We start from the raw sequence: 25971 nt of genomic DNA, 5'->3' as shown, positions 1-25971 counted from the left end.
CCCTTCTGTTAAGAGTGGGCTCATTTTTATTCACATCTGCTTTTCCTCTGACGCTCAGTTTCCTCGTCTATAAAGACAAGGAGCACAGTAAGGCCCCCTCAGTCACGGGGGTGGGTGGGTGGGTGGGGCTATCTTCTCATGGATGCTCAGTGACCAGTCTGCCAGCACAGCCTGATTGACAGATTGGCCTGAAGTCTAGTTCAACCTATCAGATCTGCCAGATGCCTTCCCTACGCAAGGGCAGACCCCAAAGAAACAAACCTCACATCTTGATCTCTAGTCCCAGGGATCCCTGCTGTAAAAGACTAACAGAAAGACAATCCAGTGTCATTTTAATGATGCTACATTAATTTGAGATTTTGCTTCCATCTAATGACCTGTCATTCTGTCTACATAGTGTCATATAACACACACACACACACACATTTTCCCTTATTTTAAAAGAATGCTAGCTACGCAAGATCCCTTCCTTTTACTGGAAAATGGACTTTGGTAACCTGGACAGGCTGTCCCTGACCTGGCTGTCCCTGACCTGGCTGTCCCTGACCTGGCTGTCCCTGACCTGGCTGGGCAGGGCTCAGGGTTCCCATAGTAGAGAGGCAAAGGTGGTGACTTGAATGGAGGTCAGAGATTCAGAGATGTTAAATCCTGCCTGATCTCCCTTGCAGTAGCTCAGCTGAACAGAGCTTCTTCGACTACCAGGACAGGCTTCCTCCTCCCGGACTGGCCAGAGGTGGTTTCTGCTTTTTTTCTTCTGAGTTGCTCCCAGCAAGCCCATGGGAGAAATTCTGGATTCGGATGAAGAAAGTGAAAATGTGGTCAGCATAGTGGCCTGGCTTTTTATCTACTTTTCTCCATGCAAGGGGCCCCAGGAGGGGACTGAGTAGCTAACCTTGGTGCTCTGAAGACTTCTTCCCCTGCCGTCTGGATCTCAGCTAAGGACCCAACAGGGAGCTATGGAGGCACAGACAGGCTGGAGGCTGGGCCCCTCCTGCTGTGGGAGCTGAGAAGGAAGATGGTAGAGTGTCAGGATGAATCCATGAGGGACAGCAGGAGGGACTGGGTTTTGTCATTTGTACAGTAAAGGGACTGGATTGTGCTTTCTTTTCTTTTCTTTTTTCTTTCTTTCTTTTTTTCCTTGTATTTTTTTTTTCAAGGTGGTTTCTCTGTACAATTCTGGCCACACTGGAGCTCACCCTGTACACCAGGCTGCCCTTAAACTCAGAGATCCATATGCCTCTGCCTCCTGAGTGCTGGATTTAAGAGTAGGTGCTACCATCACTTGGCCTGGGCCATTCTTTCTTCATAGAATCCCATGTTCTCTTTGCCACTAAGTTCAAACATGGTCAAGTGGGTGACAGAAGATGTCAGCGCAGGAAAACACAACTAGGAAACCAAGAGAAGCTAGAGGGGAAAGAGAGGAGGGCATATGGCAGTGTGTGTGTTGGGGAGGGGAGCGGTCACCTCACAGCAGCAGGAATCAGGAAGACAGAAAAGGGCCAGGGACAAGACACCCTTCAAACGATCCTCCACCAACCTGGCCACAATTCCTGCTTCCTCTCACCTCTCCATAAAGCCACCAGATTATGAATCCATCAATGATCAGTGAATTGATTAAGTTAGCCCTCATCAGCCAATCACCAACTTGGGACCAAGCTTGCAAGACATGATCCTTTGGAGGACACTTCATTTCCAGACCATAATAGGCCATCAGGGAAGAAAAGCACCCCAAGGTCCCCCAGCTCCGTGATCAACCTCTGCAGGACTCTTGATTCACTGAGCATAATTCCTGAGAAGCGTGGTAAACAGTGGAGCCTGCTCCTCCCTCTTAAACCAACGTATTCTTGGTGGATTCCTGGGGATTTTGCTTCTTGCCAAGGTAGGCAAAGTGGCAGGCTGTGTACGTGGCCTGGGAGACACTGAGAGCCATTCCGTTTTCTGACTTTTCCCCATACCTGTTCTGTGTACCTTTAAACACCTGTAGGTTACAAAAAGATGACTCCAGGAGCCCTGAGGACTAAGGTTTGACTGTTGGTCTGCCATAGCATCCAGACTCTAAATTTAGAGGCTCTCTGACCCCATGGAAGGCTCTGGAAGGAATGGAGGTTTGAGCAGGGCCAGGCCAGCCAGGCTCAGGTATTCTTCCCCCAAGCAGCTAAGATCAGCTTCTGAGTGAAGCCCAATTAGCCCTACTCATGAATTCTGCATGTGGTGCTGACTTTCAGCCACATCCCTTCCTCCCTTATGCAAAGCCCTTTGCTCCCTGGGAAGTAATTACAATATCTGGCCCATTTTAATGAAGGCAAAAAGTATTCCACGGTTGTATGTTGCTTCTCCGGGGTGGGAGAAGGCTGGGAGGGCGGGGCAGGAGGACAGGCTGGGAGGGCGGGGCAGGACGACGGGCTGGGAGGGCGGGGCAGGACGACGGGCTGGGAGGGCGGGGCAGGAGGATGGCTGCGGAAGAGGAATGAGTGAACAGCCATCCTGGCCTTTGCAGTTAGAGTCTCAGCTCACAAGTCTGCTCACACACATTTCTCACGGAATCACTGCTCTGCCGTGACAGCCAAGGCAGACGTAGGCTTTAGAAACACTGGTGCCTGAGAGCTGTGCCCACTTGGCTTTGAAAATGAGGTAGACATTCTGTCAGCTAGAGTGAGTCGGTATTTCCATCTCACGCAGCTCATTCAGCAGGGAGTTCACAGACCAGAAGACAGGCTGAAGGACTCGCTCCCACCTCGACCGGGGCGATGCTTTCTCAGGCTGTCAGCTTCTTCGGCTTGTGTTCCCTTGACCCGCGCCTAGCATATCACACTTACCTAGACCCGTGACTATAATAAGCACAATCAAACCACTGAGAAAGCAATGAGCATTCCCAAGCTGCGTGACAATTGTTTCAAAGATATTAAAGCTTGAAAATCAATGTGTGATAAAGCTGATCACATGAGGGGCTGAAGACGGCTCTGTGGCTAAGACCACTGGATACTCTTCCAGAGACCTGGGATCTGATTCCCACATGGTGGCTCACAACCATCTGTAACTCTAGGCCCAGAGGATCTGACCCTTCTGTCCTTCTTGGTAAACACACCCAGGCAAACACCCGTGCACATACGGGAATAACATTTTTCAGAACTGTTAAGGTGATCTAGGTGACAGCAAAGCAGTAGATATTGGCTCAGCCATCTTTGGCTTTCGAATCCTTTTTTGTATATTGATCCCAGATTCCATAGCAAATGAAAAGACGGTCTAGAGATGAACTTCCCAGTTGGTGAGCTTCAGTTTATTGTCTATTGTGCTCTAAAGAATACCAATGATTTAAACATGTATGTATGGTTCTATTGATGGCTGTCAAGACTGAGTCAGGCTTGTGATCCCAGAGACTTCAGGAACCAGAGGCAAGAAGAACATCCACTGGTCTGAGCGCAGCCTAGTGTCTAAACCAGGAGTGCTACACAGTGTGATTCTGTCTCCTCAACTGGTGTGTGTGTGTGTGTGTGTGTGTTTACTTCAAGACAGAGTTCACTGTGTAGTTCTGACTGTCCTGGAACATATCGTGTAGATCAGGCTGCCCTTGAACTCAAAGAGACCCACCTGCCTCTGCCTCCCGAGTGCTGGGATTAAAGGCGTGTCTCATTACGTTCTGCAATAAGAATGATTGTGTGATTCACATACTTGGTACATGGCTACTCACGGCCACATAAATACGGGAATCTCAGTGTTTGGGTTTATGTTTCAAAGTCCGAAAACAACCCAATTTCCCACCAATAGACTGATGGGTAGCGAAATAGAGCATAATCCTAGAAGTGAAATATTTTTCAGATAGACAAAAAGATAATGTATTGACATGTATTAAAACAAGGGTGAACTTTTAACATATCATATTAAATACAGGAAGCTAGACATGAACAGTTAGACAAACACACTGGTGATTGTGCACAGCAATGTCCTGCCAGTCAGATCTCCCTCTCTCACTACAACAAACCTCTGAGGGAACTTGTCTGTCTGACTTATTGCTTTGAGCCTGTGGAGAGTAACTAGCATGGTGGAAAGTCAGGGTAGGGATAGACACAAAACCAATCATTTCATAGGCAGAAATCAAGAGGAGGGAGAGGAGAAAGAGGAGGAGAGGGGGAGGAGGAGGAAGAAGAGGAGGAAAAAGAGAAAGAAAAGAAACACTTGGTGTGCCACACTCCCCTTTAAGGAAAAGTCCCATGCCTCAAAAACATCCCAGTAGGTCACACCATCTCCCACTGGCACCATCTGGGATTAAGTTTTCTTTTGAGGGGCTGAAAAAATGGCTCAGCGGTGGTTAAGAGCACTGACTGCTCTCCCAGAGGTCCTGAGTTCAATTCCCAGCAACCACATGGTGGCTCACAACCCTCTGTAATGGGATCCTATGCCCTCTTCTGGTGTGTCTGAAGACAGTGGACTCCTATACATAAAAAGAAGTTTTCTGTGGCCCGTGCTCCACCTCAATCAAGCTTTTGAGTCTTTCAGGATCACTCAGGATGCAAACCACCATAAATGTACATAGTACCTTTTATATTAGGAGGTATTTGTGACACAGTTAATAAAAGGAAAGGGGCTCAGCCATTGGGAGCATTTGCTGTACTTAGTGGGAGTTCTAAAGGGAACTTGGTGTTCCCAGCACCTACACGCTCATTAATCTCTAAAACTCTAAAGCCAGGGATTTTGCGCCCTCTTCTGGCCTCTTCAGGTACTGCATGCATGTGGTATGCATCCATATCCGCAAAGCACTCATACACATTAAAAAAAAAAAAAAAAATCTTAGCTGGGCGTGGTGGCTCACATCTTTAATCCCAGCACTCAGGAGGCAGAGCCAGGCAGATTTCTGAGTTCAAGGCCAGCCTGGTCTACAAAGTGAGTTCCAGGACAGCCAGGGCTATATAGAGAAACCCTGTCTCGAAAAACAAACAAACAAACAAACAAACAAACAGAAAAATCTTTAAAGTGAAAGACAGACAGACTAGGACGCTGTGGCATATTTGTAATGCCAGTACTTTGGGAGGCAGAGACAGGAGGATCGCTGCAAGATCATGGCTAGCATAATCTATGCTGCAAGATCCAAACCAGCACCATCTATAAAACAAAAACAAAACAAAAAAAAATTTTTTTTAAAGAAGAAAACAAGGAAAGGGCTGGGGATGTATCTTAGTTTGTAGAGTGCATGCCTAATGTGCACGAAACCCTGCATCCTATGCAATGTTTGGCCTACAATCCCAGTACTTAGGAACCGGAAACAGTGAGTTCAGAAATTCAACGTCATCCTAGACTTCAAGAAATTGCAGTCAAACCTGGCTACGAAGGAACTTGCCAAAAAAGAAGAGGAAAACACAAAACCACAAAGAGTAAATGGATAAGGGAACTAAATTCCAGGCTCTTTGCTCCTTGTTTATAGGCTGCGGGCAAGTGCCACCACCCAGGGACAATCAATACACAGCCGAGAGGTGTGAGAATTGGCTGCTCAGCAGAGAATCGGCAGCACTTAGGGTCCTTCAGAGAGAAAGCAGCAGGCTCTTCTGGAATTGTCTGGGGGCTGTGAGGTGAGGTAGAGAGTCTGCCTCATCCTGGGGGGTATGGGGGAGCTGTGGGGGTGGGGGAAGGAGAGGCAGGCTGGCTGAGGAAAGAGCAAGGTCACAGACTGAAGCTGGGCAGCTGGCGAGGAGCTGAGCTGCCAAAGGAGAGAACATGGCAGGCTCTTGGCAAGCCCACCCCACCCACCCTAACCTAAGTTGTGACTCTCCCCGCTACGCCACGGGGAGCTGGCAGGGCTGGCCCAGGATCATCTGTCTTCATTACACTACCCCGACCAGCTCTGTCACTTCTTGCCAGAAAGCTCATCAATATTCCCCTGTGGTTGTCAGCCCTAAGGCCCTTCCTTGCCTCTCACCTCTCCCCCTCCCCTCCGCCCTGTCTTCTCTTCGTCCCTTCCCTGGTTTCTTCCTTTTCCCTCCTCTTCGCTTCCATCTCCCTTTCCTGCCATTTCTCTTCCTCCTGTTCCTCCCCTTCCACCTTCTCTCTCTCTCTCTCTCTCTCTCTCTCTCTCTCTCTCTCTCTCTCTCTCTCTCTCTCTCTCCTCTCTTCCTCCTCCCTCCCTCTTTCCCCTCTTCATCCCTCCCTACCCTTTCCTCTCCTCCTTCTCCTCCCCCTTCCCCTGTCCCCGCTCACACACACAAACCCCTCACCCTTCAAGGCTGTGTGTCTGAATCAGCTCAGGAGCCCAACCTGTGCCTTCACTCTGAAGTGCCTGTCTCCTGCCACCTCTGGAGATTCCACTGTGACTTCCCCTCTGCTACAAAGGGAAGGGACACGTTCTCCGGAGAAGGGACAAAGGCTCCTCTGGACACTGCATGACAGCTTTCTAGGAGTGTGCTGGTATACAAGCTTGGTGTTGTTGTTGTTGTTTGTTTTTGCCTTGTCTTTTACCCTTCAGCCCCCTTCCTCTCCCCCTACATTGAGGGCCAGCTCCTGGCAACAGAGCTGAGTCCCGCAGGAGAGCAGGTTTTGCTATGGCCTGAGGGCCTAACTGGCTAACAGGGCCTGGAGTTCCCAAATTTCTGAAATCCAACAGCAGGAAACAAATATATAAACAAGATCAATCCTAGCCACCAGGTGGCTGGTTACCTTTAGAACAAAATCCAAACAATTGCTGGTCATGGTGGCAGGTGCCTGAAATGCAAGCCCTCAGGAGGCTGAGGCAGGAGAATAGCTGTGAATTTGCAGCCAACCAAGGCTCCATAGTGAGACATTGTCTCAAAGATAAAAACAACAAACAATTCAAGAAAAGGGTTCCCCAATCTAATCTTGTCCCCAACCCAGTTGAGCTCCTCCCATCCCACCCCCAGCCCTCTCTTCACCTTCAGGTCTGCTCGCTCCTCTGCACTCTGCCGCACTGGCTGGGACTCCACAGATCTGCCTTTCGCTCCTGCTGTTCCCCCTGCCTGGTTTCTAACAGGGTTTCCTGCAGTCTATTGCTCACTGGGATCTTTGCTGACATCTCTCTTCGGATATCAAAATGCAGGGATACCCACCATGAGCTCATGCGACCTCCCATTCTGCCTGCTGCACACTTACCTACTTGCATTTTTTTTTCTTTTTCTTTTGAAAATGGGTCTCAAGTAGCCCAAGTTGACTTGGAATTCACTATATAGTCAGGGCTAGCCTTGAACTCCTGACTCTCCTACCCTTGACTCCCGAGTGCTGGGGTTATAGACGTGCGCCACCGTTGCCCACACCTGTTTTCCCATGCTGCTTCCTGACCCATATGTTTGTAGCTCTCTCAGGAGAAGGTAAACCCCACATGAGAAAGAACTTGGGTTCTGTCACACTGTGGGTGCTGAAGGTGCCCACTCCCCTCTGCCTACGCACACTAATCAGGCTTGCACTTCCTCTGCACACAGTGCTGCCTCTTTGCCAGGCGGGTTTCTCCAGCAGAGCCTGCTTCCTTACCTATGCATCTAGCAAAAGAGAATTAGCAGAAATTAACACACACATTCAGACATCCCCAGCCAGGAGCTGGTGGAGTTCGGGGTACATTGTACCCATCTCCTGACTGCTTCTCAATGCTGAAATTCAAGTTCCCAAGGCTGGCTTCAGAGTCATGCAGTAGCCTGGCGTTTCTGCGACTCAATAACTGTTACTGGCTCTCCTCCCCTCTCCTTCCATACTCTTCTACTTGTTTTCTGGGATGGCTCCTTAAATAACATTCTACAAAGAAAACTTTACTTCGTCAAGGGCACATTGATGCACTCTGTAGTCCCAGTGCTAGGAAGATGAAGGCAGGGGATGGAGAGTTCCAGGGCAGCCTGGGAGATAGAGCAAGGTCTTTCTCAAAAACAAGACCTAAAATAAACCCCAAACAAACTGGTCAATTAAGAAAACCTTGGCCGGGCGTGGTGGCGCACGCCTTTAATCCCAGCACTCGGGAGGCAGAGGCAGGCGGATTTCTGAGTTCGAGGCCAGCCTGGTCTACAAAGTGAGTTCCAGGACAGCCAGGGCTATACAGAGAAACCCTGTCTCGAAAAACCAAAAAAAAAAAAAAAAAAAAAGAAAGGCGGGGGGCTGGTGAGATGGCTCAGCGGTTAAGAGCACTGACTGCTCTTCCGAAGGTCCTGAGTTCAAATCCCACCAACCACATGGTGACTCACAACCATCTGTAACAAGATCTGGCGCCCTCTTCTGGAGTGTCTGAAGACGGCTACAGTATACTTATAAAAAATAAGTGAATGTTAAAAAAGGAAGGAAGGAAGAAAAAGAAAAGAAAACCTTAGCCGGGCAGTGGTGGCGCACACTTTTAATCCCAGCACTTGGGAGACAGAGAGGCAGGCAGATTTCTGAGTTCGAGGCCAGCCTGGTCTACAGAGTAAGTTCCAGGACAGCCAGGACTACACAGAGAAAACCCTGTCTCAAAAACTCAAAATAGATAAATAGATACGTAGGTAGATGGATAGATGGATAGATAGTTAGATGGATAAAAGATGCATGGGTGGGTAGATATAGGTAGATAGATGATGGATAGATCTATAGATAGATAAGGAATGAACGCAGTTTGGCAATTTCTTTAAAATGTAAGACGTGGAGTTAGCCTATGACCCAGCACTTCCACTCCCATGGTCACTGGAGTAGAATGTGTAATAATCAAAATGTAGAAATGATGTCCATGAATTTATACATTAATATAGGGTAACAAAATGAACAAAAGGTGGATGCACATGCTCGAGCAAGCCGCTCCTGTGAGTCTCTGCCTCTTGGGGTTCTTTGGTCCAATCCACAGTTCCAGCTATTGTGGTTACTGCTGAGAGAAGAAAACAGAGGTTTAGCGTTAGCTGTTTTCTAAGCAGGTATGGGCAGGTATGAGCAGGAGAACAACTGCCCTCACCTGAAATCAAACACTCTGCATCTTTCTTAACCATTCACAAAGAAACCCCTCCGATCCTTCTTTACCCTGCTTTATCTTTTTTTTTTTTTTTTGGTTTTTGTTTTGTTTTGTTTTCTTTTCTTTTCTTTTTTAGGTTCTGGAGTTGACCTCAGGACTCAAGGCCTCACACATAACTAGACAAGAAGAAACCTAGTTCTCAACTTACTCAGAACACAGTCCCCATGGGACTGTGCTACTATCCTCTCAGGTGGTGCACCAGGAGCCCCTGCCCTACCTGAGCTTACCCAAGGATCTCTTGAGCTTCCAGACCCAAGAGCAGGCAGCCTCTTTGTGCTCCAGGAAGCCAAGAAGCACAGTGTGACTGGAGACTGAGCCCTGAGACAGCTGGGACACTGAAGGGCCTCTCCACTTCCCTGCCTCTCAGGGGGCCTGCTCTGCAGCCTCCATATTCTGCCCACAAGGCACAACCCTCCTCTTCTCTTTATTGTGGCAACTATCAGGTGTACCCTGTCTTTCCCGAAGCCTCAGAATTCCTAAGGTAGCCTTTTTTTGGTACTTAACTGGCAGGCTGCCCTCCTCTGAGAAGGGCCATGCAGATTGTCCCTTTTCTGTCCCAGGTCCAGAAGCTCAGTGGTGGGCCAGTCAATCCTCTAGGCTGGCTCCACTCTCCTTCCTGGAACACCTGCTTCAGAGGATACACCTACCCTGCCCTTCCCTGCCAGATGGCCTGGCATCGCCCCTGCCAGCTCCCCGTGACTTGCAGAGGACCCCTGCCCACTCCTGGGGAGCCAGGGTGCAATGACCTCAGCCAACACTTATACTGATCGTTTGAAGTCATTCAACAAGTATTTTGGGCCAGCCTGCTCTGAGCGAAGTTCCATGCCACTCCCTGGGGCATGAAGAAGATTGAAGACATCAAACTATATCCTAATGCTCTAGAGGCTTGAGACAGGAAGACAAGTCCCACAGCATGCAATGTAGCAAAAGCAAGTGCGGTCCCATTAAACCGAGCTAGTTACCCACAGGCAGGCTCTATTGGGCAATACCGCAGCTCAGAGTGGTTAGAAGGTTTGTCCACGGTCACATAGTTAGGAAAGGGTGGAAGTGGTATTAAAATCCAGTTGTCCAGCTTCAGGGCCAAGGTTTATAAAATGTTTGGTCTGTTCTAGGTGAACACAGGGGAGAGGCACAGAGGCAGAGGTTGCAGCTGCTTGGGGGCAACTGGGCAACGCTGGATCTTGGGCTTTGCTCTTCAGATACCTTGAGCAGCTTGATCCTGGCTCTGGACTCTTAGAGCCGGAGCAACCTGGCAGCCTCACCACGCTACCTTAAGTTAAATCTTGCAGGTCAGGATTGAGCCTTGTCACAGGATGACTACAGAGACAGTCTTAGGCAATGATATCACCACTGAGTGGCAGACAGCCTGCTGTCCTACCCCATTAGGATATGCACAGTGCAGCTTCCTTCCCTGACACTTGTCCCTCATGACATTTACATGGCGCGGGGGGGGGGGGGGGCAGCGCAGAGGGAGTCTTATCCAGTATTCTCTTTCTTGCACCTGCTGCCATACCCAGCTCCCCAAATAATGACGCAATAAAATTAGTGTGTGAGACTAGGAATGGATCTCTGGAGATGTTTGCCTAGCAAGCAGGGGGTTGTGGGCTCCACTGTCAGAAGGGACCGACTACGGTGGCCATGGTAACATAAACATTACTGAGCTGTTCATGGTGCAAATGTGTGAGGATGCTGAGTTGGGATTCCTAGCGCTCGCATGAAAGGCAGGGCACGGCCACGCGGAAGAGAGAGACAGGCAGAGCCTACGGGCTTGCTACCAGGGTAGAGAAAAGGATGCCCAAAGTTGATGCCTGGTGTCTCCATGTTCATGGCACACCAGCACACACATGTGCACACACATTCACATATGCACAAAGTTTCTGAAGGATGGGTTAGATGAGGTAAAAAGCGTGAATGAATGAATCATAGCCCTGCCCCCCACCCCAACTAGTCTAGCAGACATCACCCTTCTCTGGGCTCCTGGCTTGTGTGGCTTAGCCTTAGTTCTGGCTCTAATACCAGCTCAGAAAACACTGTTACATCATGGTGGGAACAGTCCCAAGGATCTCAGGACCCTCTCATGGCCAAAGGAAAATCAGAGCCAGAGCCTCTGGCCTCACCAGATTGGCGTTCCTTTCCTTTTGCCCCATCCCACTGCAGGGTGGGTTTGAACCTAAGACGTCTGGCTTTAGTACCTAACGCCACAGTGTGCTACCTAGGCAGGCAGAAAGCAAAGGACAGAATCCCTTTAGCAGTGCTGAGCAGCTTCCTGTCGTCCCCCAGGGACAGGAGCAGTCAGGGGAGGCAGGAGGCCTTTGCTGCGGACAAGGCAAGGGGAGCTGCTGGGGTGGATTTGAGAAAACTGAGAGGTAAACTTGGCAAACAGTGGAGCTGGCAGGGACTGCTGAGCTGGGAAGAGGGAGGGGCGAGGGGGATTTGCCTGTTCTTGGCAGGGTGCTTAGAGGAGGGTGTGTCACCAGCCAGGCAGGCTGCAGGAACAGAGAAAGGTCTTCAGGAGGTCACTGGGTTCAGCCTGGGACATGATTACCCTGTAGGTCACCCAGATAATAGAGATGCTACCTCATGCTCCCCGGTACCTCCCTCCCTGTCTCATTCTCCTCCCCTCACCCCCATCCCGTTCCCTCACAGCAGAACCACCATTTCTTGAAGAACCCTGAATTTCCCAGACCCTCTGCTCCTGGTGTGGCGTCCTCCCTCCCCGCCCTCCTGCAACATGTGTCTCCTCTGGAGGAGCAAGATAGACCCCCCCCACCAAATTCCTGCCAGCCCTGACCTCTTCAGAGGCTCTTCAGAGTAAAGATGTCGCTTTCCAAGGTTTTCTCTGATACTGTGGGATGCATTCTCCTTCCATGTAACAAGATCATGGTGTGAGACTCTGAGGCAGGCTGAAGGAGATTCCGTGGCGATCTGCAACAGGAGTTGCAAAGCCAACCGACAACCGACAAGTCCTATGTTGGTGCTTGGCTAGGGGAAGATGGGAATATGGAGTCTGGGGTGGAGGGGTGTGGGGGATATGACAGGCAGCACTTTGAACTGGGAGAGTCTTCCTCTGAGAACAAATAGCCTAGACTCTCCTGACTGGCTCGCCCTCCTGTACCTGTACTGCAAAGAGCCCACAGGACCCAGAACATCACAGCCCCGCAGTGGGCGCCCTTGGTTCAGTGAGGTGTTTCAGGATACTCTGAGCTAAAGTGGTTGGTTCCTGGAGCTGTTCTCTCTACTTTCCTTACCTGTCAGGCCATGCCAGGCATCTACCTGTGGGGAAGCCCCGCTGCCCTGCAGTGGTGTGTTCTCAGCAGTCAGGCACTACACCACAATGCTGAGCTGTCTAGAAGAGCCTACTCCTCATGGCAGCTGTGTGCCCTGGTGCCCACTGCCTCTGGAACTGCAGCTTCTGGCCTGCCTCCCTCTTGCTGATCTCCCTCACCCAACAGGTCATCCTCAGGCTCCCTACAGCCTTATCAACAAGGATGGGCTGGTGGGAGGGAGGCAGGACATTCTCTGAAGAGAGAATGGAGTTAGATTTATGCCAAAAGGGGTCCGGTGTTGGGGTGTGAGTAAAGCGCCCTTTATATGATACATCTTCCTGTCTGTCTGTCCTGCCTAGGGCACCTTCCCTGACCACTTCAACCCCATGGCTTCACTCTTTATGTCTGACCTTTGACGTGTGTGTGTGTGTGTGTGTGTGTGTGTGTGTGTGTGTAAGAGAGAGAGGGAGAGCATGCACACGCACGTCACTGAAAGTGTTTGTCACTGTGTGCATTTGCAAATGTGTGTATGAGGGAGCGTGTCTGTCTGTATGTGTTAAGTATGCGTGTGCATATGTGCATCCCTGTGCATGTGTGTAAAAGTGCATAATAATGAATGTGTGTGTCTGAGTGTGTATGGGAATGGGAATGAATGTGTTTGTGACTTTGAATATACATGTTTGTATGTTTGTGTGTGAATATGAGAATACATGAGTGTGATGTGAGTGTGATGTGAGTGTGTGTGTGTGTGTGTGTGTGTGCATCTCCCTTTGTATTCCTCAATTCCTGAAGAACCACCTCTGTCGTCCAATCCCAGGGGAGCCCAAGTCTACAGAAGCCCGGGTGTCTGAAGCACCTGTGGGTGGGAGTAGAAGGGGAAGTTGGGAAGTTTTGCCATGTTTCCTCCCAATGTGGGAGCAGGAGTGCAGACAGAAGCTGTGGAAGGAAGATGGAGTCAGTCTCCTTGGAAAGTGTGGTCAGCAAGCCCCGCCGTGGGGCGTGGGGCGTCACGATCCCAGCTCTGATGCCCCACCCCCTGCTCTCCAGATCAAGGCTTTGGGAAAGTCATCGACCTTTCTGAACCTATTCTGCCAAATCACAGAGACGTCGGAGGAAAGGGCTAAGAACAAAAGGGTTTTGCAAACTGCAAACAGACCTGTGCAGGGACCATTTACCTTCATGTTTCCCGTCAGTCTGTTCTGCAAGGCAGAAACAGAGAAAAGGCAAGAAGGAGACCTGCCTCGACGCAATGGGAAGCTCTGCCTGATCCTTGGCAGGCTGTGAGCTGATCAAAGGGCACGGTTGTAAACAGCAGGGGAGGGCATTTCTCCCCAGCTCGGGAATCCTGCAGACCTCCGATCAGCCAGCAGGGCCTTCCTGCCCTCTAGTGGCCGAGTCTGGAAATACATTCACCTCACAAGCCGGTGAGCTGTTGGTATCTTTCAGGAGTGTCAACAAACCTTCAAGGTCTGCCATTATCTTTCCCGGTGTGCTGATAAAGATCTTAAGAGTTAGAGGTAGATACTTGCCTTCGTAGTGGTGGATCAGGCTGTGGGACACAGGACTGGGAAGATTCGGGTTCTTAACTGGGGAATGTTTTTATTGTGGCAGAATCTAGGAAGGCTCTTGGAGAGGCCACTGCTCCTGTGCCCCCATCAGAAGCCCAAGGTCCCCCATCTTTTTCTTCTAGGGTATAGGACTGCAAGCTTTGAGGTCAAGGGACAAATAATAAATGCTCTAGGCCTGTGAGCCCTGTGTTGGAACTACCCACCTCTGTCCACCGGTGTAGCAGGAATTAGTCAAGGACAAAGCCTAAGTCATGGCTGTGTGCCAATAAAACTTTATTAACAGACGTTGAAATTGGAGCCTTGTATTATTTCAGTCATTACAAAAAAAAAATCTCTTGTATAATTTTCAAGCATTTTTTTAAAATGAAAAATTTTGTCCAGAGCCGTGAGTTCTGTTAAGTATCTGATAAAGTTGTTGCTTTCTCTAGCATCCTGTGTCACTCCAGGGATCCCTGAACCAAACAGAGATGGAGGTGAGAGCCCAAGGTTTTTGGAGCGGCTGAGAACTTAGAACCCAAAGAAAAAGTGTAACTGCTCTTAGCTTGCATGAGAACAAAAACCTGGAAGCTGGCTGAAACCCCCAAACTTTGCTCTAAGATGTGGGAGTCTCCACCAAATTCATTCGAGTTCAGCTCCCGTCTGACTGCTCCTTCTCAGTCCCTTTCCGTTGTTCTGTTTCTTCGTGGTCCTGCCCACCACTCTGTCTTCTCTTCGTGGGACCTAATTCATTTCTAGTTTCCACGCTTGGGAGCCTCAAGCCACGCCTCAGCCGTAGAACCTGAGCCCAGCTGTAGAACCTGTGCCCAGCCACTCCAAAAATCTTGGGCTGTCACCTCCATCTCTGTTTGGTTTAGGGGTCTCTGGAGTGACACAGGATGCTAGAGAAAGCAACAGTTTTATCACCTCTCTGGTTTGGATCTAAACCCTGCTTCACCACCAGTCTGAGCAGGGTCTGTATCATTTCCCTCTGGGGAACTCTGGGTGTGATAAATATGCAGTCCTCTGGCCAAGTCTACACTCAGGAGCATGCTACTTGACGGTGGGGGGCAGTTATGGGGTGCTGAAGGGGTAGAGCCTTTTGCACTGGGATTTACCAACCTGGATCTCAGAAGAGAAGGAAGCTTGGGAGTCAAATAGTCCTAGGACACCAGAAATGGTCCCATAGCGAAGGAGAAAAGATGACGTCACATAGAGAAAACGCTAAAAAATGCCCCAAGACCGATCTTACCCTCTACAGCCAGCAGGTGGCAGCAGAGGCCATGGAGGAGCGTTCTCTGGGCCTGAGAAGGGATGCGGTTGTAAACTTTAGGTTTACTTCCTATTCGGGTAACTGTGTCCTACAAGGCAGGAAAGGGGACACAAAGTCAGAAGGAAGTGGATGTTCTAGTGCTTTTCAACTAAAAACCTACTGGATAGGATCAATTGGTATATGGATGAGAACACTGAGGTAGGATTTCAAAGCCGCAATCCTCGGAGCAGAGCTGGGGAGAGGGGGCTCCCCCCACATCCAGGTCCCTGGGTCCAAATCTCAAATGGATGGGCTACTAGCTATGGGGTCTTGTATTCATGTTTCAGTCTTAGAGACAGAGCCAGGCATAGTGGAGCATGTGGGTGACCCCAACGCTAGGGAGATAGAAGAAGCAGGAGGATTTTGAATTTATAGGCCAGCTTGAGACTCTCTAATTAATTATGAAATATATGGATATGTCTGATATATGAACAATTGAATATATATATATAGACAATGCTGATTGTTGGCATTTAGTCTAAGCTCCACCCCCACAATTACCTGACTCATTATAAAAGGGACTGCTTGTCCCCTCCTCTTTCTCTTGCTCTTTTTTTTTTTAAAGATTTATTTACTTATTATTATGTCTAAGTTCACTGTAGCTTTCTTCAGACACACCAGAAAGGCCATCAGATCTCATTACAAATGGTTCTGAGCCATCATGTGGTTGCTGGGATTTGAACTCAGGACCTTGGGAAGAGCAGTCAGTGCTCTTAACCGCTGAGCCATCTCTCCAGCCCTCTCTCTTGCTCTCTCTTGCTTTGCTCCCACTCCTTACCCTCTTTCCCCACTCCCCTCTCTCTCCTCGTGCTCATGACCGGCCTCTGCTCCTCTTCTCATCTCCTCTCTCCTCTCTCTCCTCTCTCCTCTCTCTCCTCTCTCCTCTCTCTCTCTCTCTCTTTCTCTCTCTCTCTCTCTCTCTTTCTCTCAACTCCCCTCTCTATGTCCTGAATAAACTCTATTCTATACTATACTGTCGCGTGGCTGGTCCCTCAGGGTGAACGGATGCCTCAGCATGGGCCCGCAGAGGAACCCCTTTCCCCCCCCCCCGCCCCCACCTTCCCACACCTCCACCAAACATATCCCTGGTTTCTTTCTTTTTATAAAATATAACACTGATGGCATTAGCTCATGGAATTGAGAAGTGGGTAAACATGAAAGTATCTGACACTTGGAGAATGCTTAGAAACATTTAAAACAATTATTTTTTTCCACTTTTTTTGTTGTTGGTTTTTGTTGTTTGGTTTTTTTCGAGACAGGGTTTCTCTGTGTAGCCCTGGCTGTCCTGGAACTCACTCTGTAGACCAGGCTGGCCTCGAACTCAGAAATCCACCTGCCTCTGCCTCCCAAGTGCTGGGATTAAAAACATGTGCCACCACCACCCGGCTCACTTTTATTTTGAGAAAGTCTCAGTTGCCCAAGCTGATCTTGGAACTCATTTTATAGCTCGGCGGGCCTTGAACTTGTGACTTTCCTGCCTTGCACCACCAGGTCCAGCATAAGATGATTATCTTGCCAGGCAGTGGTGGTGCACGCCTTTAATCCCAGCACTTGGGAGGCAGAGGCAGGTGGATTTCTGAGTTCGAGGCCAGCCTGGTCTACAGAGTGAGTTATAGGACAGCCAGGGCTACAGCAGAGAAACCCTATCTTAAAAAAAAAAAAAAAGACTATCTTTAAGGATCATTCCTGAATGGGAGCTCTCAGGTCCCTCCTTCCCAGGATCTAAGCCTGGGACTCACCTAAGTGCAGAAGCAGCAGTGTTGCACCCCAGGAGCCTTGGGTTTTGGATAGTGAGGTGGGGTGGTGGGATAAGGCCGGTGCCTGGCTGGGGTCAGCTCCCCCTCCACCAGTCTCCCTCCCAGCATCACCCTGTTTGAGACCCTTAGGGATGGATGGATGCTCTTTGATCTTACTCCTTCCTAATTCTGTGCCTTGGAGCTAGAAGCTACCCCCAGGTCTCCTGACCCACGTGCTGCTTTCCAACAGCATCAGATATTCAGACATGCAAAAAGGACAAGGAGCTTGCTCTGGCCGGAGGAGAGGCTCGATTTAGAACGGAGAGTGGTGACTTCCTGCTCAAGAATTTCCTATCTTGGAGTCCTGAGATTCTCCCTGCCTGACTTTGCAGATTCTCCGGAGGCAACTTGTTCATCTGTCTCCTCTCTCAGCCCTCACAGTGGGTGGCACCGAGAAAAGGGAAAGCTGGCGCTCCAGTGTCCCCTAGACCTAGAAAATTGGTTAAAAAGGAAAGTAGCCCAGTCCCATTCCCCGTCCCCGCTCTAGCCCTTTCCACCACCATCCCATCCCCCACCCCACCCTGATCCCCCGGGGCAGTCTGGGTGGACGGCTTCTCAAGAATAAGGAGGCCAGACTGCCAAATTAGCATCTGCAGGAACCCCTGGGAGCAGAAATCTAAAAACAACTAAGAGGCAACAGAGGAGGTCAGAGGCCTGGAGCAGTAAAAATCGAGAAAGGCGGCAGTAGGCTAACCTCCCGCGCGCAGGCCTGCAAACTGGTTTCCGACCTGATGCTTCAGCTCCTCTGTCTGCCCTTCCAGCAGCCCTTGCCACAATCCCCTGGGACCCGCAGACTGCTCACTCTGAAAGGCGCTTGGTCCCTAATCAAGCGGGTGGCATTTGGGGAGATCCTTCTTGATGGCCAGGTACCAGGACTCGAGCTTTGGGTGAAGTCCCTCTCCTTGGATGCATCATTCTGCAGCGTCCAGATGGCCAAAGGCAGATGCAGTTCTGTTTGGCTCCGATTTCTTATAAGTGCCGGAAGTATGCTGGAGGAGGGCAGAGCCTGCGTTTCAGGGCATCACAAGAGGGAGAGATGGAGCCTTGGTTCCAGCTGGACACCATAATCCTTCTGGGTCCAGGGAACTGAACCCAAAGTGAGATCCAGGATGAGCGACCTTATTCCTTTTTTTTGTTTTTTTGTTTTTGTTTTTTCGAGACAGGGTTTCTCTGTGTAGCCCTGGCTGTCCTGGAACTCACTCTGTGGACCAGGCTGGCCTCGAACTCAGAAACCTACCTGCCTCTGCCTCCCAAGAGCTGGGATTAAAGGTGTGTACCACCACTACCTTATTCCTTTGAGACAGTATCTCTCACTGAAATCTAGAGCTAGCCAGAATGCCTGAGGGAATCTCCCTTGTCTCTGCTCCACTCCAACCTCCCGCACTAGGGTTAGAGGCATGTGTGTGCACAGTTACACTACTTTCATTGTAGGTGCTGGGAACTCAGGTCCTCGTAGCTGCACAGCTGTGAGCCATGTCCCCAGTCCATGGTAGACGTTTCATAAACAATATTTCATTGAACTTCCCTATGAACACAACCCTAGAAGTAGTCAGACCACATTTTTTTTTTTAATATGGAAAGCAGAGTTTGGAGAAATCAACCCCGGTGCCAAAGTCACAGGAGTCCCGAGAGCATCTAAGCCAGACCCTCCTACGGCCAGAGACCATTTCTCTCTGGAGTGGCTCTGTGGTCTGTGACTCACAGAGTCCCATTGGGAATGGAGCTGCACCCTGATGTGTGGCAGAGATCCCCACATCCTGGAGTTTGCCCTGCTCCTGGCTGCCTTGCAGTGGAACCTGGCTGCCTTGCAGTGGAACCTGGCTGCCTTGCAGTGGAACCTGGCTGCCTTGCCTGACCTCAGCCACAGACAAAGAGCATACCAGCTCTGGATTTCAAGTCACTCACCTCTGCCAGCCCAGTCTTCTTATCGCTAAGATGATGTCATAGCATTTGTTTAACCCTTGGGTTAAAGTGACCTGCTAAATAACTGCCTGCAGGGCTGCTCCCCTCCCGGGTCTGCACACTCCCCGCCCTGCCTTTCTCTGAAGCAGTGAGGGTCTGTTCTCTCTGCTTTGCCTCTCCCCCAGGTACACCAGCCAGGGGTCCTCAGTGGCTTCCCCTTGAGCAGCTGCCAGTGTCCCTTGGACTTCAAGGGTTACTGCTACTCACACCACAGGGAAGTAAAAAAAAAAAAAAAGATAACTATGGGGGAAGTGGCCATTGCTGGATCCTTACAGTCCCCACCAACCTCCCTTCTGAGGCAGGTGGCAGCTGCCTCAGGTACTCATGAAGGGCTCTCTATTCCATTCTACCACAAAGGCCTTGCACCTTGCCTCCTCTGAGGGCTCCCGTGGGGAGCCAGGTCTGGTCTCAAGAGGGCAGTTTGTGTTTCTGCTGAACCTTGAAATCTCCCATCTTCTCAGCTTTCATTTTTCTCAGGGACAAAGATCCCTCTGGGTCCTTCCTGCTCTGCCAGGAAGAGAAGGCAAATGGATAGGTGGAAGCTATCTCAGGTCTGAGACTGCCCTGGCACTCCAGGAGAGAAGGAAGCCTGGCCAACTGACCTCCAGGCTACCTGGATGACGTGTGTTCCCTCTGTCTCTCCAGGAGTAAATATTGGAATAAATTCATTTACCAGCTGTTTAATTAAGAGCAAAGGGTGTAAGGGCTCCTGAGTGGTGGGAACAAGTACTCAGAGATAGCAGCGCCCAGGGGACTCGTGGGCAGGCTCCCCAGGGAAGCACAGGCCACAAAACCCTTTCTTCCCCTAGCTACGTGAGCCTCTGCCCGATGCCACCACCTTGTGAGGCTGGGCTGGGCACTTGGAATGCAGGCCTCTGGAGAGGTCGGTTTCTTGCCAGGCCATTTGGCACGTGTCTAATTCAGGATAGCCTGGTATTTTAGGTATTGTACCTGGTCACGCCACCGTCGTTTGGTCACTTGGGCACTCACCTGTCAGTGACCGCACATTCAGGCATGCCTGATCATTCAGGTATAAGGTCCCTGAACCACGCTGATCGGTCAGGTGAGTTCCAGTGAGTAGGTCTGGTATCTGTCACACCATGTAGTCGGGTTGTGTTCCTGGGAGACACGAGTGGCTTACTGCACTCAGGTCACAGGACTCGTCCCAGGCAAGCCGAATATAAAGCTAAACTCCTTCCTCTTCCTTACTCTTTAGTATCCTGGGCCCATCCACCGTGACCCCAGATGCTGACCCTTGATTGCCCCTCCCTCTTCTATGTCAAGCCACCCCTGGCTGTGCTGGGGTCCCAGGGGCTCCCAGGCATTAGAGAAAACAGGAAGCTGGCCTGAAAGGAACTTAGGGAAACCAGCAATGACTCCAAGGCTACAATCTTCCCAGGGCTGGGTTCACTGGACTCCCTGCTATCAGCAGGTCTAGTGCTGGGCCTCAGAGAGTAGCTTCCTCCCTAGCCCTAGGTCCAGTCTGGCCTAGCTCAGCTATGTCCATGAGTTGGGACTTTGAGCAAGGGGGCACATTCTGCCCAGGCATTTCTCTGGGTTGTGCTAACCCTCAGAGGCATGACTCATGGCCATAGGCTATCTTCTTCTCTCCAGCCTTAGATTGGGGGTGGGGGACAAAGTCAGCACTGGCATGGTGCCAATCATAGCCAGAATCATCCTGGGGAGTGGTAGGGTTAGAGAGGGTTCTGGGCACTTCCTGGCTGTGACAGCAGAGTCAGGTTCCTGGGCTCTGGCTGGGTACTGAGCACAATCAAGGGCTTGGCTTTAATATAAAATGCCACACAATTATATGCCAGCCAAAGCCACATCTTTTATCTCTGCTGCAAAGGTCCAGAAGCCCTGATTGTTTCTATCCCAGTAAATTCACCTTCTCCCTTCAGCTGGATGGTTTTTTTTTTTTTTTTTTAATAGCTCCCTCCAAATCCAGAGCAGGGGCATGGCGCTTGGCACCCTGCAGGCTCAGACCAGAGAACTGTGGGGCAAGGATGGGGAAGAGGTGTCTCTCCGCAGACCGGGGCCGCTGACCTTTCTCCTCTCCTCCAGCCCCATCCTTTCTCTAGGCAGCAGAATCTGCATCGGAGCTAGAGGCTTGGGTTGTCCATTCCTCTGTTCTCTGGCTGGTAGTCATGGCTGGCTGGAGCCAGGGGAGTATCCATGGCAAGCAACCCACTTGGTACCTTTTCACCAGAGCATCTTTTCAAGGTTTGCCCACAAGAGATTCAGAAGAGAGGCTATGCATTATATGGGGAGGGCAAGGAATTATGGGCTAGCTGTGGTCCATTTACCTCCCCTCTGCGGTTGATTTTCCTCATTCAGCAGTGCTAAAGCCAGTTCCCCATTCTGTCTCAGGGGGAGCCTCTTTAGTGAGGGACAGTCACCTGCATTCCCACAGGCTTGCAAATCCATTTCTCTTACCACACTTTTGCTCCTGGCCAGGGTGCTCTGTGTACCTGTCAGCCAGACACACCTCACACAGCTATGGCTGTAAGGCTCTGGGAGTATCACAGTTGACTCTGTCAGTCACCCTGCATCCATCCATCCTTCAGTGGAGTGGAGAGTAAGGGACGGGATGGGGGAGGCTATGTGTAGGTGATCCTGTCCTAGGTCCCAGGATTTCCCCCACCCGCCACCCTCTTTTCCTTTTAAATTTACTTTTATGTAGTACGTGTGTGTGTGTGTGTGTGTGTGTGTGTGTGTGTGTGTGTGTGTGGTGTGCTATGTGTACAGCAAAGGTGCCTGCCATGCAATAACACACATTCGAAAGTCAGAGGACACCTTTCAGGAGTTGACTTGATTCTCCCTTTCTATGCGATGCAATTCGGGGGACATGGAGTTACATGAAAGGCCTTTTACCTGCTGAGCCATCTCACAACCTACAGCCTCTGATCCCTCTCCCTAGGACCTCCCTTCCTAACGTCCATCCTCAGAACCCCCTAGAGGCTAGTCTGTCCTTCAGGCTTTGCTGGGTTCCGGGTATCCATGTGTCAAGACTTGGGGCTCCCTCTTGTCCTTCTACTGCACCTCCCTAAGTCTCCCTCCATCCCACAGTCACAAGAGGCCCAGGCTGGAAGCTTATAATTCACACCTTTAGTTTTCCTTCCCTGGAGCAGGGGAAAGGCCTCAACTTTGCTGTAGGTGGGGGTGAGGTTGGGGTTTTGGGTTTAATTATGGAGCAGGAACTTGGTTATCAAGTGCTCCCAGAAGGCATATGACATCTTCTCCCCGCACCCAGCTAATGAGATGGTACCAGGCAGCTGGCAGGTGGGCTCTGTAATTTAGGGGCCTGATTGCAGAGGCGGCGAGTGCCTTTAACTTGATCAGGGCAAACACCTCTGACTTTTTCTGACTCAACTAAGGGTTGGGGGGTGGAGGGGCTGAGTTCTGGTTTCTGTCTAACGTGTTGCAACATGGCAAGCATCTCAGTGGTATGGCGGGTGAGTTCCTGTGACCTCTAGTTCTAAGTGGCCATGTAAGGCACTGTCCTGAGCTGCTTGGTGACAGATGATGCAGAAAAGAAAGTCAAGGTCCCCAACTGCACCTCAGGCCAAGTCTTCATCAGCACCTGCCTCAAAGCTGCCACCATCAGCAAGGGGATCTGTCACTGACAGCAGGGAGGAAGCTCTCCTATCTCAGGAGGATAACCTTCTGAGATCCTCACAGAAACTTTCTCTCTGAAACCTGACAACAGTTAGTGAGTGATTCATCTTGGTTAGCCTGTCACTAAAATTCCTTCCCTGGGGGGCGGGAGGGGGGAGATTCGAACAACACCTGCTCCCTCCTCCCAAGGTCTTGATGACAAACCACACTTCATCTAATGAGTTGATTGGGTTTCATTGTAGGACACAGATGATGGCTCCTGACAGGGTCACGGATGACCCAAAGCAACTGGACATGAAGGTCTGGATCCAGCGTGGATGGTGGTTTCCCCATAACTGCACAGATGGCCACCTCTCCCCTAGTCTTTCCTAGTCTGTGCACTCTTGTCCCTACCTGAGACCCCAAGGCTGCACATAATTTACATATGATTGGCTGGGAGGAGTGGTTGGCCCAGTGACTACCCATCTTATCCTTTTAGGAGATGTGGTTTGAATAGGAATGGCCCCCAGAGACTCATGCATTTGAATGCTTGGCTCATAAGAGTGGCACTATTAGAAGGTATGGCCTTGTTGGAGTAGGTGTGGCCTGTTGGAGGAAATGTGTCACCATGGGGGGCAGGCTTTAAGGTCTCAGGCAGCTCACTTCTGCTGCCTACCGTTCAAGTAGAACTCTCAGCTCCTTCTCCAGCACAATGCCTGCATGTTGCCATGCTTCCTGCCATGATGATAATGGACTAAACCTCTGAGACTGTAAGCTGGACCCAATTAAATGTTTTTCTTTTTAAGAGTTGCCATGGTCATGGTGTCTCTTTCCAGCAATAAACCCTAACTAAGACAGAAGGGAATGTCGGTGGTCCACAGGCCTTGAACATGATGGACTCTCGAAAATAGATACAGCTGATCTCAGTTTGACTCAGAGGACAGTGACTTATATATTCTTCATATGCCATCCACCATCATGTGACCCCGTAAGAACAAATCAACCCCATCCTACACGCTGAAAGACTGAGGATAAAGTAGTGATTTTTCACAGGGATAGACTAACACCCAGCAAGACGACTGCTTGAGCATGCGAATATGCAGCTCCCTTTAAGTAAACAAGTCTCTTGTCCCTGTATTTCTTTTTTTGTTTGTTTGTTTGCTTTTGTTTGTTTTTCGAGACAGAGTTTCTCTGTATAGCCCTGGCTATCCTGGACCTCACTTTGTAGACCAGGCTGGCCTCGAACTCAGAAATCCACCTGCGTCTGCCTCCCGAGTGTTGGGATTAAAGGCATGCGCCACCACACCCGGCCCTTGTCCCTGTATTTCATATGTCTCTCCCTCTTCTAAGTCTACAGAATGAATTTGTACACTATGTTTGCTGAAGTCATATCTGGAACCCTCCTACAGTTCAGGGATGTAACACTCCCCACCCTTAGGGTTGAGGTATCTGGATCCCCAGGAGAAGTTCTTCATCTTCAATGCCATCTTGACCATTGAATAAGCAGCCTGTAGTGTCTACGACAGGAAGGAAAGGGGAGGTGGAGAGAGAAGCAGGTAGGCCCTTTCTTGCCTTCATGCTTGGTCATCTACAGAATTCGATGTGCATGTCCTTGCCTAGTGTTGAAGATGGATGGAACTCAAAGCCTTTCGTATGCCAGGTAATTGCTCTACGATTGAGCCACACTCCAGCCCCCAAGCAAGATTCTAGACAACACTTCTACAGAGAAGAACTGCCTTTATTCAAGCAGGAATCATCGTGCCAACTGAATAAAGCCCACAGATGCCAGCCCAGTGTGTCAGAAGACACAGGGCCACACTAGTCCTATAGGGACAGAAGTGGTGGCAGGACTAGGCGAGTGACTCAGGTAGCGGGCTTGGGGCCTGGCATTAAGGAGGAAGCCATTGAGTGTGAACAGGATGTTCCTGCTTTGTTTGCTTTTCTCTGCAGGGTAGAAGGCAGGAGATGGCCTGGGAGGCTGGCACACTGTCAAGCCCCTCCTCCTCCAGCTACAAGCAACTTAGCATCCACCGCACTGGCAGACTTCCTCTGCAACCCTCTGTTCACCTCTCAGACTTACACTTATGCGTCTTATTCCACATCTGCCCTGGAAGAGGCCACTAGTCAGGTGACTAGGCCCATCTCACGCCAGGGTTGGGCAAGTGCTGAGCAGACCAAGACAGCGAGCGGGTCACCCACCCAAAGCTTCCAAGTTGGCAAGTTCAATGCTACCTTGTGGTCATTAACAGTCTGGACCTTCAGCTCCTCCTGACTCCCTTTCCCTCACTGCCTTCTTTCTCCTCTTTGCTCCTGTTCTATCTTCCCACTTCCTCCTCTCTCCTCTGCTTAGCTTCTGATCTTCAGTTCCACCATCTTGGTTCTCCAGACCCTGGAGAATCCTGGTGTGTTCAGTGTTGGACATCAGGGATGTGATGGCCCAAGACGTAGTCTCTAGTCAGTCTTAGAAACTCACAAGTGAATAAAAGAGCAGACATGGAGACATGGTGTTTGGAAGATATACAACGAGAACCCTATGTAGAAGACAAGTGTTTCAGGCTGAGGACTGACCAAGCCTGTCTACACAGCATCAAGAACCATGTATGTCAGGAAGACAGTAACTTGGCAAGGGTTTTGAAGTATGAATAGGAGTTTACTAGGCTAGAGGTGAAGGAGAAAGCCTCTTTAGTGGGTGAGGAATGTGTGGGGGAAGTTTAAGAACGAGTCATAGACCTGTATACAAGACAAGTGACGGACATGCACCATAAGGGGAAAAAGTCAATATGAGTTGGTGAGGAAGGCAGGACCAGGTCACAAAGGACCTGATGTGTCATGCCTCTATGACAAAATCCCTGCTTGAGCCAGACAAGTCCCACAGACTGAAAATGAAGAGAGAAGGCTGTGTATATGTGGGTTTGATATTGGTAAGCGGCCATCAAATTCCCAGGATGTGCTTGGTGACTCCAAAGCCTCTGCTGGGAACTACTGGAGGAGGAGGGAAGCCTTCTGTCAGAGCTCTGATTTCAGTTATGGTCTCTGGTGGCGCACTGGGGCAAGAACTGTGACAGGTGCATGTCAGGGCCAGTTTCCAAGTACAGCCAATGGGTTTTGGCATCTCCAGGGCAGTGTGTCACCTTCATCTGCCTGTCTCCTGGCCCATCCAATACTCCCCTGGACATGTCCCTGTGTTCTCACCAGGTCCTTCTACTGGCCCCCCTCAGTCCACCTGACCACATCTGGAACCAATACCTGGATTCTTCAGAGTAAACCACTGAGCAGATGTTTTCCACTGAACTTGAGGCCAGCTCTACAATGAACTTACACAATGAGTTTTAGGGTTCGTCTTTGATCTTTCTAGCAATCCATCAATTCTTTTATCCAAAATTTTCAAATTTCTTAAGGTTTTCTAAGATAACCTATTGCTACCATCCTCATTGATCAGCTGGAAAGTGATTGGTTGTTCTGAGCACCCACGGTAATACAGGGATGAGTTTTTGACCCCATTCCACGGGTGAGCAAGCTCCAGCCCCACCTTCAAGAACTG

This window comes from Mus caroli, unplaced genomic scaffold, assembly GCF_978045245.1.
Source record: "Mus caroli unplaced genomic scaffold, Mus_caroli_1 scaffold_1, whole genome shotgun sequence".
Lineage (NCBI taxonomy): Eukaryota > Metazoa > Chordata > Mammalia > Rodentia > Muridae > Mus > Mus caroli.
This window is presented reverse-complemented; position numbering follows the sequence as displayed.